This window comes from Corvus hawaiiensis, chromosome 10, assembly GCF_020740725.1.
Source record: "Corvus hawaiiensis isolate bCorHaw1 chromosome 10, bCorHaw1.pri.cur, whole genome shotgun sequence".
Taxonomy (NCBI): domain Eukaryota; kingdom Metazoa; phylum Chordata; class Aves; order Passeriformes; family Corvidae; genus Corvus; species Corvus hawaiiensis.
This window is the reverse complement of record NC_063222.1, coordinates 12,826,212-12,845,509: the sequence shown is the minus strand read 5'-3', so window position 1 is coordinate 12,845,509 and position 19,298 is coordinate 12,826,212. Positions and strand designations below refer to the sequence as shown.

The window sequence follows — 19,298 nt, the reverse complement described above, 5'->3', positions numbered from 1 at the left end:
GCCTTCCCACCTCCGGCACTGGAGCAGGAGTCACAGCCAGCACAGCTCCACAAGTGCCAAAGCCAGGTGTCAGAAACAGCCCAAGAACTCACCTGGGCAGCACCATGGGGAAGTTGATCTTTGCACAAATGAGTTGTTCCCAAGTCCTCCCATCCCACGTTGCCTATGAAAATAATCACAGTGTACCCATCCAGCACAATATCAGAGGAGATGTTCTGTAGGATGTGTCTTTTTTCAGCATAAAGCAAAATATCATTTAGGTCCATTCGTGCTAAAACCCTGGCTTTGGGAGAAGAGCCTCGGTAGGAAAAACAGTTGCCACTGGGTATAAAAAAAAAAATCCAGCTGGTTTGATAGTATTTATCTGTTGTTGGATTTGTAAAGTATTTGCTACATAAATTATCCAAACATTCTTTTTTTCCCCCAATATTTTGGGTTTATATTTGTCTTTCCTTCAAATTTAAACATTTTTAAACTTCAGTACTTTTAAATCTCTATTACCAGCTTTTAAAGGGATTAGGGTAAATGGCTTTTATTCTGCAGTCACAATATTATTGCTTTCAAATACATCTTCTTGGATTTCCTGTTCAGAAAGAAAAAAAAAAAAGGAATTTAAATAATTCACAGCAAAGCTATAACGTCTGATTCTGCCCTGATGAATGTTTCCCTTTAGGAAAGACAGTTCTCTTAGTAATGTAACATCTGGCTTTCATCTTGAATAAATACAACAACTCAAAAGCAGGAAAAAAAGAGTAGAAAAATGTTAATTTTCTGGCATATCAAGCAGCCAAAAGGCCAAATTACCAGAAATAATATCTAGCAAGCAATGCTGCCTGAGAAAAAGCCATAAATGAATCTTTTGGGACAAGTTGTTTCAGACGATCCACTTGGTCACCCGGAGAGTGGAGAGGAGAGGGATGGCGAGAGGAGCAGCAAACAGCTCGGATCTGTGGCCCTGCACATCCCAAGAGCCGCTGTTGGAGGGCCCTTCAGGAGCCTTCCCTGCCAGAAGTGCAGCAGGAAAGCTGTGCAGTCTCACTGGCTGCTCTGTGCCAGAGCCACATCCCCTCTGGCATGTGCAGCTGCCCTTGGCTGCCCTTTGCCTTGTCAGACGACATGTCCCACCCCTGCAGGACCCATCTTGAGGGTCTCTTGCCTTTTAAAATGCAGTTTCAAGAACTAGACTTGGTGTTTAGAGAAAGTAAAGAAGATTTAATCATTTTTTTACTTTAATTAATGAATTTTTTTAATAGAAGCCAAACAAGAAATAAAACCTACAAAAAAGAAGTCCTCCAGAGAAGCAGAGAGGAGGGCAAGGGTTTGACAGATGTCCCAGAGTCATTTTGTTTCCCTGGCTGCAGGGTGGGAAAGTGGACATATGCGTGTGCTCCTGATGGAGGTATGGGCCCCAGTCAGCAGCTGCCATGAGCAAGGTCTCTCTGGATTGAACCCATGTTCCGGTTTGGCCAAATTTAGAAATATATATATATTCTGAGAGAAGGCACAACCACCCCTCCCCCCACCAGGTTCGGGAAAAAAAAAATAAATTTTCCTCGAAGGAAAGTGAAGAAGATAAAACTATTTATTTAACAAGCACACGGGAAAGGAAAATAATGTTAAATGGTAAAATCTTTCGCTGTAGAGGAAAAACCTGGGAAAGTGTTCGAGTCCTCCCTTTGGTCTCCTCGGAGCTGGGGCTTGGCCCAGGGCCAGGCCCTCTGTGCCCGGTGGAAAGTCCTCCCGATGTGCTCTGATGTTACAGCAATCAGGCAGTCCAGTAGAAAAGGGAGAAAATCCGAAATTCCAGAGAAGGAAAAGTTCAGCTCTCAGCCTCTCTCCAGAGAACAAGGAACTGGAAAAAAACTGGCCAAAAACTGACTGGAAAAGCTGCCAGCCGGGTGCTTCCTCGCTCCCCCCTGCCCCAGCTGGAAAAAAACCCCTGCTATCTTTATGTGACCTTGAACAAGTTTCAAACTGCTTTGAGAAAGTTTTGCTCAGTTTTTCTTCCCCCTCTCAGGCTCAGTTCAGAGGCATAGAAAGGCCAATAATTAATTTCTGGGCATAGGCAGCGATATGGGATACACATCATAAGGTCACCCCAAGACAACCCAGTTCATATTTTTTGCCCCTCGCCTTTCCTGTGGGGAGTGCATTGATCTATCCATCAGTGAGCAGACAGACCAGGCTGGCCAGAGCAATGCAGTTGGATTTTTATGTGCTGGCAGTCCCCAGTTGTTATCCCTGCTGGATGGGAGTGCTCTGGACACGCCACAATGGGGCAGGGACTGCAGCTCTGCTGGGGTGGCAACTGCAGTGTGGAGGTGATATCACAGGGACCTACTCAGCTGCTGGGAGGTTCCTGAGCAGAGTTTGTTGCAGCTTAGAAAATCATGGTGTTCACTGCAGCTGCTGACTGGAAGCTGAGCCCACCCTGCACGGGAGAGGTTGGCAGGAGGGCAGTTGGATATAAACGCCTTTTAATTTCTGTTCTGTTTGAGCTACAGTGTAGCACTTTGATCTGAAAGCTCTCGTAATTTAGAAGTTTTAAATTTAATGTTATGACTTTGACAGGCAGCTAATCTCATGTTTAACTTTCATGAAGACTTACCTATTGTTATTTTTAAAATTTTTTTTAAAAAATGAATTCTTTTGGCCTTGTACTGTAATGGCAAAGTCCTGGGAAATGAACCCAAGAGCTGGATCTGTCTCAGGGTCTTGTATCTTCTCCCTTTATTAGGTCTGCTCCTGTCAGCCTTAAAACTGCAGCTTCACACCATGCCCCTATAAGGTAAAATTCAATTCCTCCTCTCTGTAGAAGGAAAAACTGAAGCACAGAGCAGATAAATTACCTGCCCAAGGTCAGAGTGTGACTGAAGGAGCACTAGCACACTGATGAAACCATTTCTATCCCATTTTGATAAGCCTGAAAGTGGCTCTTCTTAGGAAGCACTGGAATGGAATATCTGCAGCAATTGGAAAATACTGTTTTACCCCTTTTTCATGTGTACCTTTAATTCTTTATAGCAAACCTTTACATAAGCCTTGGTGGTAAATTTTGGCTATTAGTGGGTAAGCATGAATGAACAAAAGTAAATTTATAGGGAGCAGGCAAAATGCTGCAAATAAATGCTGCAAAATGCTGCAAGAATACAATAAATAAATTTGTCTTCTATCCTGCAAGACCACAGGGACTCAGCCTGCCAGACAGAATTCCCACTCACCCTGATTGCTGTCTTTCATCAGTTTCTGAGGTGAGTGAGACCAGGAGGGTACAGCCAAGTTTTCTCATGATGGCCTGTTTCCATTAACTGAAAGCAAAGGCCTCACATGTCAATATCCTATGTTTCAAGAAGCTATTAGTTATTGACTTGACTTTTGCTTGACAATATTGTTAATGAAAAGAGAGGAGTCACTTTGTCACTATGGTGAAAATACAGAGAAAGATTTCTGTTGTGAATTAGACTTGTTTCCTCCTGAGAAAAAACAGTGTCTTATCTCTTATGACTCTTCTGTTCCTAAACATATAAACATCGGTTGCCCAGAAAAGTGACATCAAAATGAAAGAAGGCATTTCAGTCATCCTTGCCCACATGTCAAGGCAGTGGAATTTTCAGTGCTTCCTTTTATTCCCCTAGCACCTGATTTCTCACGGTTTCACCTCTGGCCCCTGAGAGCCAGGCAAGTCACTCACTCATCTGCATCTTCACTTTCCTTCCCTGTCAGCTCTCAAAGCAACTAAGTCGCCTGGTTCTTGCACTTCAGTGCATTTTGCTGATAATTCTCATCTGGTGATAGGTTTTAGTGCACTAGATTGCTGCAAAGGACTCTTGGTGAAATACCATGTTTAAAACAGTGATTATTTGAAAACTCTGTAGAGAAGGAAGTTAGCTTAACAGAGATTCATAACTCCTTTGAGAGCTTATCCCAGTTCCCCCCAGCATGGGGCGGGGGGGGGGGGGGGGTTGCTATCACTGAGCCCAAACGGAACATGGTGAGGTGAGGTGCTCAATGTGCATTGATATTGAATGCTGCTGAATCCTTAGGTGGGACCAAGAAAACAGATGCTCTCAGGACTAATTGCAGCTCTGGAGGCTTTGTGCAATTTGGAGGAAAATCCATCCCTGGATTCAGATACTGATACCCTGGGGTTTACTTTTTCATCTTGAAAGGCATACAGACCATGACAGTGGTTTTAACTGGAACACATACAAGTTGATTTGTCCCACTCTCCCTGTATGTCTGCAGGAAATTACAATCGGGAAAGAGCCAAGCTGTGATAACTCCATCACTGCCAGGGTTTGTCTCTTGCTGCCTTTAGCCCTCCATTCTGATGTGTCTGTGTTAACCTCCTCTTCTCTTTCCAATTACAGCTCTGGCCCTGGCGCTGGGAGCAGCAGGGCCTGTCCCTGCAGCACCGGCTGCCCTGCAAGCGCCACCATGGCATCAAATAGCCCCAATGATGATGGGGAAAGCAGCAGCAGGAGATGTGAGGAATTTTTCCCAGTCACGGGACTTTCTTAGCAGGATGTACTATTCAGTCTTTCCATTTGTAATCATCACAGAGTGAGTCTTTCCTTACAAGAAAGAGAGGCACAGCCCTGCTGACATTGAAAGCTCTGGCAGAGTGCTGCAGACATCAGTGGGGAAAAGACCATATTTTAATGGGTTTTGTCTCTTAAGTAAAACCTCAAAATGAATTATTTTCTCCTTGTGTATAATTGTTTCAGTAATCTGAAAACATTTATTTCTGTCACCTACAGATTAATTCCTCCCTTTGACAGGGAGAGAAGTGAAGTTCACAGTCTGTACCGATACCATTCTTTTTGGGAAAAGGGAGTCTTAAAGGCATTTTTCTAAGTGATTAGAATTATTTTATTAATTAAAATTAGAATTCTAAGTGATTAGAGTAACTCCTGGGTAACCCAACTGCACTCAAGTGTCACCTCACTCAGGGGCTGCCCCACTACTATGGTCATTAAAAAAAAGCTCAGCATTTACATGAGGCTGGGTTAAAACTCATCTTTGTGAAAGACTGCATTATTAGAAAAACCTCACAGCCCAACATCATTCCTGAAATTAGTTATGTAATGGGCTTTTTGATTTTTTAATTATTATTATTTTTGACCGTGTCATTTAATGTACATAAATAAGGAGAAGGTGATCTCTTTTGCTAAGCTTCTTTGCTGCAGTAGTGGAAATCAGCTTGTACAGTAATTGCCTTTTGCTTGGCTACTGGCTCTGTTTTCACATAGAAAACCGTTATAAAAAACTTCTTGTAAAACCACATTGCAATAGTTTGAATATTATTGCCAAATTAATTATGACACTATTGGTAGTCTCTTGATCTTTGAAAAAACTTTCTCTTCAGCCTTCTGAGAAAGGTAGAGAGCAGAAGATGGAGCAAATTCAAGAGCTGAACATTTGAAAATTAAGATCATCTGAAGATCCAAATCCCCACAGCAGAGAATGGCTGCAGCCATGGGCTGCGGGACTGCCACTGTCTCAGCTGTTTTTTCCAGCTCTGCAGGCAACCTGTGCATAAAATCTCTTATTCTTGCTTTGCTCATGACTTGAAATACCATATAATAACTATCAGCACTTGTACCTTCACTGGAACTCATTTTGTCTCAGGTATCTTTAAATGGGAGTGAAAGTGATATTGGTGAAACCCATCAATGCAATGGAACAGTTTTAGTGAGCAGGCAGACACTGGACATTTAGTATTTCCCCAAATCTACTTAATAACAATCCCTTGTATAACATGGTCTACTCCTGCCATTCATTAAAATCTGTGATTTGGGGGGAAGTAAGAAAAAGCAATATGTTTGAGCCTCAAAGGGTTTCAGCAGGGTTCAGTTTGTTTAAGTTGTCAAATGTTTATTAATTTCTTTCAGAAGAAAATCCTTATGCTGTGTTGCAGAAGGATATTTTATTAAGTTCAGACAAACTGAACTGGCTTTCAGCAAATAGCATTTGGCTCTTGAACCAGGAGGAAGTAGCTTGGTAGGGTGTCATCATATTACAAAAGTGATATTGTGGCTAGAGGTCAGAAATTCTGGTATTTGTTCATTTGTATTGAATATATTGAATTTGTGATGCATTATCTGAGTTCCTGTCAGTGTTTTTCTCAATCAGAATTTCACCCTAGTCCAGAAGGAAATACAGCAAGCAGTGTGTGGTCTGTGCTCCTAGAAACAAAGGGCTTCTGAAAATGTTGGTATCACTGTGGGTGGGTCCAGGACACAGGAGCTGCTTGGGGTGTGCTGAGCACGTAGCCAGCCCCTGCCTGCCCTGGGACCCTGCTTTGAGCCTCATAAAGGCAGCCAGCTGCTGCTCGCCCCAAATGGGTGAGAGGCACAACCTGGAGGGATTTCAGACATCTTCATCCCTTCGGGACAGCCTCTTGCACAGCCACCCAGGAAAGGCTGTTTCTCCCTATGCTTAGAATTTGGCTATAAAACGCCCAGACCTCCTGCCAGCTACAATAGTTAATGTGCCAGTTAGCTTTTCCTCATCTTGGGCCGCTGCATTTCTTGGTGTCTTCACTGCATGTCCCACTGAGGCCATTTTGCTGCTGCTTACTCAGACCCTGGGTAGCCTGGGGGTGTGGCCCCGGTGTGGGACTGCGGGAGGGCGGAGGCTGCTGCATGTGCAGTAATCAATGGCTTCTCTGCCAATTACTCCTTCCAGGCCGAGGGGAACCTGGCTTGCACTTGCTTCCTGGAAAATAGTGTCACTGGCTCATCCCAGGAAGTGTTCAAGGCCAGGCTGGATGGGGCTCTGAGCAACCGGGGCTAGTGGAAGGTGTCCCTGCCCATGGCAGGGGGTTTGAAACTGGGTGATCTTTAAGGTCCCTTCCAACCCAGGCCATTCTGTGATTCTATGAAATTCAAATCAACTGCTCATCTTCATAAACCACCCAAAATTGTTTCTCCTCCTGTGGTGGAAAGGTCCCTGTGTCATGTCTCCCTGTGGATTTGCTGTCAGGATGAGAACATCTGCTTCTGCTTTCAGTTCCCAAACACCAGTATATGGCGAGACAGGCTCAGCCAGTGGTGTTTCCATACATTTATGGTTATCCCTTTATTAATGATAGAACAATCTCATGGGCAGGGATGAAGCGAGGGGAGGGAGGAGATGACAACATAATTCTGGTTGGATATATTCTATTTTCTTATATAAATATTAATTATTTCACCAAGAATTGCAACTGATTTATCTGCAGTTATCCACAGTTTATTACATTTAATATTTTTAAAATCATATTAGCAAAAGGACAACTGAGGGAATCTCTGTGACAGCTGACCAACAGAAAATTAATTAGGATTCTGAATCTCTACTGCTGGTATCTTAGGGCTCTTTGCTTCTCTGGATTAAACGGCATTAAACTTTATTGAAGACAGCAAGGATCTTGGCACTGGAATCAAGCCCACATCTGCACCTGGATTTTCCTATTAAAAGTGGATAGAGTAAAAAGAATCTTAAATCTTTTTATCCAAGATTCAAGACATGCTAGACAGGACATAGAAAAGATGTGTTCTTTTTTGAGGTTTATAATTTTGAGTGTTTACCTACCATGGATTTACAGTAGGGTTTTTTCCTGTTTGTTTTGGAGTGTTTTGTGTGGTTTTTGGTGCTTAGAACCAATTGCCTGTCTGGGATCCTGGGATGAATGTTTGTCTTGTATTTTTAATGAGGCTGGAGTTAACATGGGCATGTTTGTTTAGCAACAACATATCCAACTCTTTGCATGGCAAGGCGCCTTTGTTTGTGTACCACCATCATCAGCCCTTTCGGGAGGATCAGGGAATAAAGCTGGTAGTTAACTTCTGATGTGGATGGAAAATGAAGCACTGAACCTGAATCTACTCTCATTCATGTTGCTATGAGTGAGTAACTCAAAGTCAGCTGAATTATATCAGAAAGAGGGAATTTGGCCAATGTAATTCACAGTCTTGCACAAACAAGATATTTGAGTCTGGTCTAAGGATATGCTCTTGATTTTCAAATATTTAGCAGTAAGTCTTCAAGGAGCTACAATGACAGGGTAATTTTAAAAAAAGTAAAAAAAAGGGAAAATAAAAAAGAAAGTGTTCTCCAGATTCCAGAAGCGATTGGAGGGAACATCATCCTTTCTTGCTATTCGATAGCTAATTTCTTCCTAGGAAATTCAGTTTCTGAAAATAAATGAAGTGTTGTATCAAACCAATTGGCAGCACTGAACACAGAGCTGTGGCTTCTGTCCCTGTGTGCTTGTGTGACAGTCAGACCTTGTGGCTGTCAGCTTCAGTCTCAGGATGGAGAGTTCAGAGGTAGGGTGGCCATTTTGAGTTATTTCACAGATTTCTCGCCTGTAAGCCTCAGTAACTCACTCTGCTTTGATTTTCCACGTAGGAAAATAGAGTTTGCTATCCCCTTCCTCCTGTCATGGTTCATAGGGGGCTGGTCAAGGACAGTGATGCTTCCACTGCTACCTAATCTGGCAGCATCCAGGGTAGGAGCCACCTAGCCCTTGGCGTGCATTATGTCTGGTGCACTGGCTCTTCATCTCACCTGGGGCTTTGGAACACTGCCTTGAACCTGATGAGTTTAATGTGTTACACATAACTCAGCAGAGCCTGAGCACCCTCCAGCCCTGGCCAGCAGCACTGGGGACCCCCCTTGTGTGTTCCAGTTCATGCTTCTGGATGCTGTGTGCTTCTGAAAAATGTTGTTTCTGTGACAGAAAGACCCTCAGCTTTTCTTTTGAAACATGAATATTAAATGAGTATTTCTGAGACATGCCTGAGTAGTGGTTATGTGGTAGTTGCTAATATTTGGATGTTACAGTGTTTGTCTGAGAGCTGTCTTCGTTCTTCTGCAAAAGTAGCTCGATGAATGTCCTGCTTTCTCACTGCACAGCTATGTATCCCTCCATAAAACAGAAAGGGGAAAGAGCCCTGGCAGCTCTATATCTGCTGATGCTTTGCAGCTGCTGGAGACTGTTCTTCTGCCATAGAATCAGGACAGCCTGGGAGACGTGGGGTGTAAAAACAGAGTTAAAACTCTGCACTCCCATGATGTTCAATAATGTCTCTTTTCTTTCTAGATATATGTCTTTCAAGCATAGCCCATGGATTTATGTTGCCGTGCAGGGCAGTGTCAAGAAGCTGTGTGGTACCGAGGGCATCGAGCAGCCTGCGCAGCAGAGCAGGGACAGGGCCTCCAGCTGACTGCTGCGAAATATTAAGGGGAATAATAGATGGATTTGCTGGACTTGAGGAAGTTGTAGCCTCTTTTGTGGATAAAGGTTATACAGGGGCTTTCAAAACTTGTAAAATCATTTCAGCCCAAGCAGGGACAGATATGAGATGAAAACCTCCAACATGTCTATACAGCCAAGGAGCCTCTTGGAGCCGGAGGAGGAACTCTGGGGTGCCAGTCACTCGCCTGGTAGCAGCCCCTGCAGAGCCACCATGTCATGTGCCAGTGCCAACAGTGTCCTGTGCAGGACTCTAGATGATTTTAGAAATGGTTTTACCTTCAGAAAACATCAATGTTTTTACATCTCATTGGTGAGCTTTGCCTTCTCTTGGAGCCAGGCTTTTGTTCGCAGTGCAGTGAAAAGACACGAGCGAAGATGAGTGTTCCCAGCTGCTTCTGGCCTCCTTCATGTTTTATTTCCTGCTGCTGTTCATTCCGCTCCTCCACAGAGGAGGGTGCTGACTTGTTCCTCTCCTGTCTGGGTGGATGCACACAGCACCCTGAGCACACCACGATCCTGACCCGGTCCCACAGCAGAGACGGGAATGGGACGTTGGTCTCTGGATTGTGCTCCCACCCAGGCCTTGGCAGCAAAGCACGGAGAAGGCCATGCATGTGCTGATGACCTTGTGATAGGACAAGGGGGAGTGGCTTTCAGCTGAAACAGAGTAGGTTTAGATTAGATATTAGGAAATAATTGTTTATTATGAGGGTGGTGGAACAGGTTGCCCAGAGAACCTGTGGCTGCCCCATCCCTGGGAATGTCCAAGGCCAGGCTGGATGGGGCTCTGAACAACCTGGTCTGGTGAAAGGTGTCCCTGCCCATGGCAGGGGGGTGTGGAACTAGTTGATCTTTAAGGTCCCTTCCCACTCAAACCATTCTGTGATTCTATGATTCTGTGGTCATATATTTGCACTTGCTAACAGAGTAGGTGGAGTAACAAAAACATTTGAATTTGGGGCCACTTTGCCATCTCCCTGAAAATACTTCTCAAAGGTGTGAATAACTCTGTAAACACACATCAATAGAAAGTCTGCATTAAGATTTAAACCACTCAGATCTCAACATCACAATGAATTAAAGCCAAAATAACCGTGCTGTGCATTTAATCAAACAAGGTCTATTTCAAGGAAAGCTTTGATTTTTTTCTCTATGGCTTTTTCTGCATTTTGTTTAAATACACTCTGGCCATATTCTGCCTTTGACTACTATAGTCTGATGCTCTCTCTGGAAAGACTTTTGATGGTTTTGGAAAATTTCGTATATTTCTATTTCTAATTCTACAACTAAATAAATACTGTAATTTCTGATTCACTTAGGTCTGGCTCTAACCCAACCTGAACATCTCTAGGCCTCAGGAATGACATTTAATTTTGAGAGCATTTTGGCAGGCTTGGCAAGGTAAGAAAAATGAAGCTCTCATTAAAAATAGGAAGGCAACATGTTTTTTGGTTTGTAGTTTAATATTAATTTTTCCAAGCAGCTTCTCAAGGAGTGACTTTGCTCTTGTACAACAAAAGCATTCTTGCTTCTAGGCATAGTAAAGCTTTGCAGGAATAAAGCAAGAAATGCTATTTATAGTGAGCAGGAAGTCCCCAGACCCTTTACAGAATATATGTGCATAATTTACTGAAATAATTTGAGTTTTTCAAGGTGGTCACTTTTCACAGTCTCAGCAGTCCCTCAAGGCATAGAAAGAGCAGAAATGCTCAATAAAAACAAAACTTAAAAAAAATAAAAAAGCTGAAAGGTGAAGAAAATGAAATAAGGCACAAATGAAACACTACATTAATTATCTTGGAATGCCCTTTTAATCCCTGTGCCTGGTTTGTGGGTACCTGCCCCAGAATTACCTGCATTCATCATCAATGACATTTGGCTGGCCATGGGAATTCTGGCTTTTCCTTCATTACTGTACATAAAATAGACTCTTTGCTTTGTCTCCTGCTGATTGTTACCTGATTTGATGGGGTAATTTATGAACACTTCTCTCATTTTTTCTTTTCCTTGGAGATAAAATATAATGCTTGTCAATGTTGTAGCTAGAACAGTAAGCACACAATTATGCAATTTTATGTCTTAAAGTGACACCATTCTGCTCTGAGGAATATGGCTACATAGCATAGCCAGTGTTGCATTTTGTGACAATTTAATGTTTAATTGATCTGTAGAATGAACGATCTGCTGAAGCCCAGCTCAAGATGGTTCCTTCCCAGCCTGCAGAACTCCTCCTTGCTGGTGCTGCACCACATTGGGTTAGTGTAAGTAATTTTCTCATGCTAAAAACAAGGTTGTGTCAGCTCCCTGATGGGATGTGGTGCACATTTCATAAGTATGTACCCAAACATTAGTTGATGGAGAGTTTTATTCTGAAAGAGGACAGACTGTTGAAATATTTTTAGCTGCTTAAACAGGGAGATTCCTTGAGAGGTTTCTGAGCCCTTCCTGGAAGCTGTGGTAACATGGTCCAACACCTTCAAAGGTCTGGCTGTGTTGTTGTTTTCCCTGAGTCTCAGAGAGCCCCTTGGGGACAGCACTGAAATCATTCCTTACCACACTGGGAGTTTTCTGCTGCCCACCAGACAAGCAAGTCAGCTTTGAGCAGGTGTCAACTGTCTGCTGGGTTGGAGAAACCTGAGGTTGTTACAGAGGGAGCAGTTTGTGTCATTATTCAGTATTTCGCTGACAGCATAAACCCAGAAACATGATTTCATGGACTTTATTTCACAACGTAGCCAATGCAAATAGTATAAAAAAATTGATACTGCCAGATTTGCAGACGGGAGCCTGTGGGATTCCACAGGGCCCATATGGTCCGAAATCCTGGCCAAAAACTCTGCCAGAGAGAGGGAAGCCCACTGCAGACATGGATGACTCTTTCCCCATGCTTTTTTCTGGCCGCTGCGGGTGCCAAATGGGGCTTTGAGAGTCACCTGGAGTGCTTTGCCACCATGAGAAACTTCAGTGGCATCTAACCTTGCCTGGTGGCACAGAGCACAGTCAGTTAGGTCCTGTTTGCCGGTGCAATTCCATCTGTTTCGCCTTTCACCACCACCACTGTTTGTGCTGACAAGTCCTCCGCTTGTAGTGCTTCAGCACTTGACAATGAAGTGGCATTTCATTAACTCCACTCCTTTTCATAACACTCTCCTCAGTGACACTGACATGCTGTAGAGCTACTGCAGAACTATTTTAACTGCGTTACTTTAGGTAATTTACTCTGCTAATCATCTTCAGGTACTTTCTATTATTTAAATGTGTATGGTTTAATGGATGACAGCAGGCAATAAATTCTGCCTGGCTGCTGGTACCAAAACAGCCACCTAAGAATTCAGTCTATCCTTCAGCTGCCACTGCAGTGCTGAAATGCACACAGAGAAATCAGATCACACAAAGAAATCCACTCAGACTGTTGCCATAAAACACAACTTTTCAATCCATTTTTCAGCAAATCACTATTAATTACCTGAACCAGGCAATCTTTTGTGAACATTGCATAGAAAATATAGTAAGATGTAGCAAATTCTGGACATATTATTTTTTGTTGGAGACTATTATTTTTAAATATTACCAACTTAATGACAGCAGTTGGGTTTACTTAGTTGCATAATACCCATGCCAATAGTCTTTCTCCCAGAGAGCAACCTTCTCAAAGTGAGCAGGATTAGTGCAGGGTGTTATTTTTCCAGTAGTATCAGTGTGGTGCCTTCAAATTTGATGGACCATGAAGAGAGACAGTGAGCCTTTGTATTACAACAGATCAGTGACACAAGCTAGGGAGTGTTAGTGATGGGCAGGGACTTAAGCATTCCCAGCTAGTGAGCAGGGTGAGTGCTGTGAGACAAAAATCTGTCCAGCTGTGTATCTGACCACATGGCCAGTACTTCTGGAGTTCAACTCTATGTAGAAATTATATTTCTGGTGCCTAAAATTCCTATTTAAATGGAATAACTTTGTAATAGCAAGTCTAATAATGCACATGCATCCCTAGGTAGAACATCTTTTCTCTGCAAACAGGAAAAAAAAAGCTTTTAATTGGAATAAAGCTTTCAAGAAGAATGTTTCTACATAAATGGGGCGGGGGGGGGGGGGGGTGGGGAGAGAGAGGAGGCTGTTTTTATTCAGTTTACTACTCTTTCCTAAGAATGGATTGTGATAAAGACAGGAAACTGGCACTAGCATTTTGAGTAGAATTATTTGTTCCTTGCTGATGGCCATTAACACTGTCAGTAATTTACATGCAGACAAAACCTCAACTGAGATTACAACTTGATTACAACCCCCCCCCCCCCCCCGTGCTGAGATTACAACTTGAATCCATCACTGGCAGCACACCTCAGACACTACACATTAAATTCAACACCAAGGTAGACAAACTTCCAAAGAGTTAAGGTCTTTAGTTAGGGTTTTATCTGCAGCACGTGTTAGCCTTTTTAACGAGGTCAGGTGCGTTTTAGTGTAAACAAGCAGACTTGAATCTGGACTATTAGAGGCAATACTTCAGACATAGCCTCTAGGTGGGCTTGTTTTCCCTCCTGCAGACAGCTCAAACTAGATAAAGGAATAAAAAAACACAAAAGAAAACGGGAATTACTGACAGCAGAAGAAACTGACAAGGCTGCAGTCTCAGCTTGGGAATTCAAATCAGGTCTTGTTTTCTCTTAATTAGTTGAACATTCATGGCTGGAAATTACCTAAAATGGGATGAAAAATGGTGGGGGATGGGATGCAAACACACATTTACCTTCTCTCTCCTGGGTTAGTGACTCCATGAAGGCTTTCGCTACCCATCTGGGAATGAGATGAGTGTGTTGGCTGGGTCAGCAGCTGTGACTGTGCAACCTGGGGCTGTGGCATGCAGCACCCACTCACCCTTCTGACAGGGGCTAGAGGAAGGGGGTGCAGCCATGGATGGACACACCCCACACTGCCCACCCTTGCACCCCGCCTGTCCAAAGGCTTTTTGTTCTCTTAAACTTCATTGTAATTATTATTGGCCTAACTCCTCACCCCCACCACTCGAGTTCTGCATGACAGATATGGACCATTATGCCCCAGGTGAGGATTTTAGTCCTCTGTCCCTGCTGCTGTCAACAGTGCACAGGGTATCAATGGTCTGTTCTTATTGCTTTGCTACCCTCACTTATGGCATTTCTACCCCCATTGCCCTTTTTATTTCCTATATCGTCTTCAATTTTTAATCCTATTCAAGGAATGGCCTACTTAACCTATGGGTCACCTACCCTGTATAGCATTTCTTTTGTACCATTATGACATCCACATATAAAGCCAACCTCACCTCAGCGCCTGTCTGTAAGTTTGAAACACTTTTTTTTGCATGGGAAGATATTTAGGTTGTAGTATATTTCACTTTTTAAAATTTTCCTTTTATTAACAGGCCTTCATAAAGACAGGACAATGTCTTTGGTACTCATCCATCCACTTTTCTAACACAGTGTTGGAGCTGCCTTTTAATAATTATTTCAAAATAGGCCTGAGATCAGGAAAACTAATATTCTTTTCGTCTCAGATCATCTTTTATTGTGTAAACCAGCTGGCTTTTGCAGCATCATATCCGTTGTACCTTCATAAAACTCTGCAGCCTCTCTGGAGAGTTTTGAATGTGTAATCCATTTTTCATAACTTAACACAGATAATCAAAACAAATTAGGCACACACATAATTTAAATTCTTATAGAAGATGTGACCTTATGTCTGAGAAAAAACCACCCCAAAATAGTCAGAATAACATCTTCAAACTTAGTAGAAGCAAGATAACTAAATCTGGATTTTCCCAAGAATTGCATGTCCCAGGTGAGTAGCATTTTCCTATCTTTAAGTTTGAGCACATAAATGCTTTCTGAAACTTCTCTTGGCCACTCTCCCTGCCCCAGAAATGTTCAGGCTTTGAAATTTTCTGTTCAGCACCTAAATCTGAAATGCCTGGTATCTGAGTGTAGCTGTGCTGGTCCAACAGCCACTGCCCGCACTCCAGGAAAAAAGTTGCCATTGAAATAGTTGGGCTTGGCTTTTCAGAGCTATCTTTAGTGCGTTGCTTCCAGTTTATCCAAATGGAGACTCTGTGGTCTTGGCTGTTTCCTACCATGAGAAGGAGGAATTTCTGCAGGATCCAACAGGCAGCCTTTGCTCCCCAGAGATGGGCCTGTCTTAGACGCATCTTGCCCATGCTAACAGCTCGTGGAGGCTCTGGTGTCCCCCGGACAGCCCCAGGGAAGGCTGGTGACTGCCTGGACCTGTTCTCAGGTGTCAGCATGTCCTATGGCAAGATTTCCTATGGCAAGTTCTTGGAGTGTGAAGGAGCCCCTGGTACTGCAAACAGCTGTTTTCTCTTGTTCAGTGACACCTGCTGGTGGAAAGGTCTTGGAGACATTTAGGAACTGCTTGTCTGCCATCAGTACTTGCACCAGTGCCTGCTTGCTGGAAGACAATGCTAAATTCCTTCAGTTTCTGTGGGTGTGAAGGACTAGATTTAGACAGGACTGGAGCACTTCATACTGAAAAATGGTGATGGGCACTGTGTGGAGGATGATGTCTGACAGCAGTGGTGCAAGGTGCAGGAAGTGTGCTCTAGAGTGAGATCTCCTATTCATTTTACTTTGATTTGCAAGATGGGACAAAATGGGAGTGGGATTAAAGTAACCATTTCATGACTTCATTACTGCAAGTAGAATGAAGAAAAGAGAATGAAAGTATACAACTACTTTCTGCAGATCTTTCAGAATTTCATTTGATCTCATTATTTATTGCCCCAATATGTCAAGGTAAACAGCAAATGCAGAACTCTGCAACCACTGGGCAGTAATGGAGATGTGACAACTTCAACACATTTCAGGTGTGTTGCAAAAGTCCTACGCCCATCCTATGGTTTTACTTCCATAATCATGGATGCAGCTTTGTACGCTGGAGGCCCTGTACCATGTGATGGAAGCAGTTATGCATCAAAAGGCAATCCTCACTGCTCTCCAAATCAAAGCTGAAGTGCTGTGTGCTCCCAGCCCAGAGCCCTTTCTTTACAACCTTTGTCAGAAGCAAACCAGCTGGTGCTTCCACTGCTGGCCCAAATTGTGACATTAACAAGTGAACTGCTGGTTACTGCTTCGGCTGTAACAGCACAGAGGATTTCAAAGCAATAGTAAAGTAGAAAACCAGCAGCAAACCCCAAAGGGGGACAATCACTTGGAAGTTTACACTCACCCCGCTCCTGGCTATGCTATGTTTGGAGTCACTTTCTTGTCAGCCCTGTTTTGAAGGGCTGAGTATGTGATTATTGCAGCCTGCCCGCAGCAGCACAGGATATAAATGTTTAGATGAGTTTGTAGCATTTTCCTCCTTCACTCTGCTGTGTTTTTGATAGCTTCAGGTGGCAGTGCTGTTGATATTTAAAACAATTGGCATGTGCCCAGCAGCTGCTGCTCTCCTGTACAGAAACTAACAACTTCTTAGCATTGGCAAGCTCTCAAGCAGCACTGGTTTGGGAAATGCAATAAAAGAAATACTCTAACATACACTGTCTGCTGTTCTCTTGACTTCAAAGGGAGCTGGAAGCTCAGTTCAGCCATGCACAACTCTGCTATACTTCCACATCGCTCCTGAAAAAGCAAGACAAGTATCGTGCCAGTGGGCGTGTATCTATTTGGAGACAGCAAGAAGAAGGAATGAAAGCCAGGACCTGATTATGAGAAAATTGTACAGGGCTGACAAGCCTATAACACTGCTTTCAGTTGTGACTTTTCCAAGTTCAAGTATCTCTGAGGATTGATCAGCCTGGTGTGTGCAGGAAAAAAAAGTCTGATTCATTCACTGTTAGCTAATTTATTTCTGGAAACTAATTACATTTTTGAAGTATTCTGTAATATTATGATGGACTCCTAGTTAAGTAAAAGAGTTGAAGCAATCTGGTGAAAGATGGAGTATAATTCTGCATTGCTTTTCTTTACCCTGAGCAAAGCATGGCTGGCAGTTTTCCACAAGTCTTTATTACTTCTAATGACATAGCAATTTTTACTCTGGGGAAGAATAACTCAAGTAGTTGCATACTAAGGACCCTACTTTTATAAGCATCTTAACCTCCTTTTTTTTTTTTTCCTTTCCTGAATTTCACATTTTGAAACACAGGTCCCAGGTTTTGCTTTTAGTGGCTGCCTGAACTGGCATTGCTACAACTCAGACTGGTTTTAGGATACATAGTGTTACTCAGAATCTCCTGTACTTTCTAATAAATAGTCACTCGATTCAACTTCTTATTTAATATACACTTCACACACTGTAGAGCTTAAATTCACTTTCCTTTCCAAGTCTGTTTCAATGAGCAGAGCGATGAACAGTAATACTGTGTTGAATTTAGCTCAGCATTTTTCCTCCGGCTGGCTGTCTCCTCAGCTTCTTCCTGAAAGGGCTGTACTACGTATTACCTTGCTGTGGACAGCTATACTGGTCTGCCTTAAATCTGGGAAGGCTCAGTGAGCTGGAAGAAAATACTTAATATTCCTTGATATCAGCACATGCCAAGGGGGCCATTTTTTTTTTTTTCAGTCAAACCCTGTCTCTTACATTCTCTGATGTAGCACAGAAATATGGCAGTTAATATATAGGTTTTTTTATCTCGGCTGAAGGCCTGTTAAAAATGGTACTCTTATCTGTTATCCATCAAAGAGTGTCAGAGGCCAGATCCAAAGTAAGCAGATTTCTAGGGTTTGCCTTCTTTCTGTCCAGAAGTGATCCAGGGCTTGAGGACATGCCAGGCAACACGTAAGTTTTCAAAATTGTACTGTTGTTATGTATGCATACAAACATGTAAAATGCAAACATAATGTGTATATGCTATGTAGTTGCTACATAAACAAGTATGAAAAATCCAGATATGAAAACATTTTCTTTTTTTTCCTTTTTCTGCTATAAATAAATTCAGTCCTACAATTCTTTTGAAAATGTATTTATTTTTATCATTGTGCTGGAGAACACTTTCTTTTTCCCCACTATGTATTTCTTTCTCCCAATAGAAGCAGATTTTTTTTTATTTGTCAAGCCATTGTCTGGTACAGTAATATGACTCATCCCCCAAATCCTGGGATATAGAGTAAATCATCTGCAATCCACATTTACAGCCATTCATTCTCAATAACATAGTTCCAAAGAGAGGTAATCCTTTGTATTTTTTTTTTCAGGAGAAAGTGAGTGTTTTCCTTTGGAAATGTCTTCACTGGTCATTGAATGCCTTTCCAGTTCACTTTTGAAAGAACACAATTAAGTATCTGATTAGATCTGTCAGCACACTCAGGAGAGCAGGAAGTCATGGCCAGGCAGAAATACCTTTCTACAGCAGCAACGACTCATTTGCTCCAGGGATCCATCAGCCACACAGTGCTGCTATAACAATGAACCCAAACAAACGTTGAATGATATTTTAAATATTTTTTAATTGATGGTATTTTACTTTTTTGTCAAAAGGAAAAAACTTATGTTTGCCAGCTGGGATAGTTGGGATGCTTTCCTCTGTCTGTGGGGTTGGCTTTGGTTAGAGCTGCTCAAGGAACAGTGTGCTGGCCTGGACAAATGCTCACTCCTGGCTTTTCCCTGCCTCCCGCCCAGCTGTGAGCCCTTTTACCACAGTGGTGAGTGTATTTCTGGGTATTGCTGGATGCTTGTATATGTTATCCTTAATGCATATTTAGGTTTAGATCACAGTATACGTTGGATTGAGGCCTCTGCAGTGTGTGACATGGAGGAGTTGGCCCAGAGCAAGGTACTTTTTAAAAGTGCTGATCATCCCCATGGTTTGTTAAGCACTCTTCAGACAAATATGCAGACACTAAACAGATTCCTGCATCTTCCTCAGACAAATGTTGCAGCTGTTTGGAGACACACAGCAGCTGTATGTGATCCATGAGAAAGGGAAGTGCAAGATGCTTTTTCTTTTGACTTTTCAGGGCATTTAAGGCAGGCTGCATTAAATTACACATTGTGCTGTCATCATTACTAATCTTCCCTGCCCAGAAGTGCTTGGAGCCTTTGTTGACAGGAAAGTCAGCAGCCT

The 19,298-nt window shown here is 42.7% G+C and overlaps 1 long non-coding RNA gene across 1 annotated transcript in view; it reads left to right on the top strand.

Moving 5' to 3' along the window:
• The window catches only part of LOC125331087, a 36,344-nt gene extending 18,220 nt beyond the window's left edge, over nucleotides 1–18,124 (top strand). The window contains exons 6-8 of the long non-coding RNA XR_007205856.1: nucleotides 10,564–10,645; nucleotides 11,416–11,505; nucleotides 16,800–18,124. This is a non-coding gene — a long non-coding RNA (uncharacterized LOC125331087). The remainder of the gene's footprint in view (nucleotides 1–10,563; nucleotides 10,646–11,415; nucleotides 11,506–16,799) is intronic.
• The last annotated feature ends 1,174 nt before the right edge of the window (nucleotides 18,125–19,298 follow it).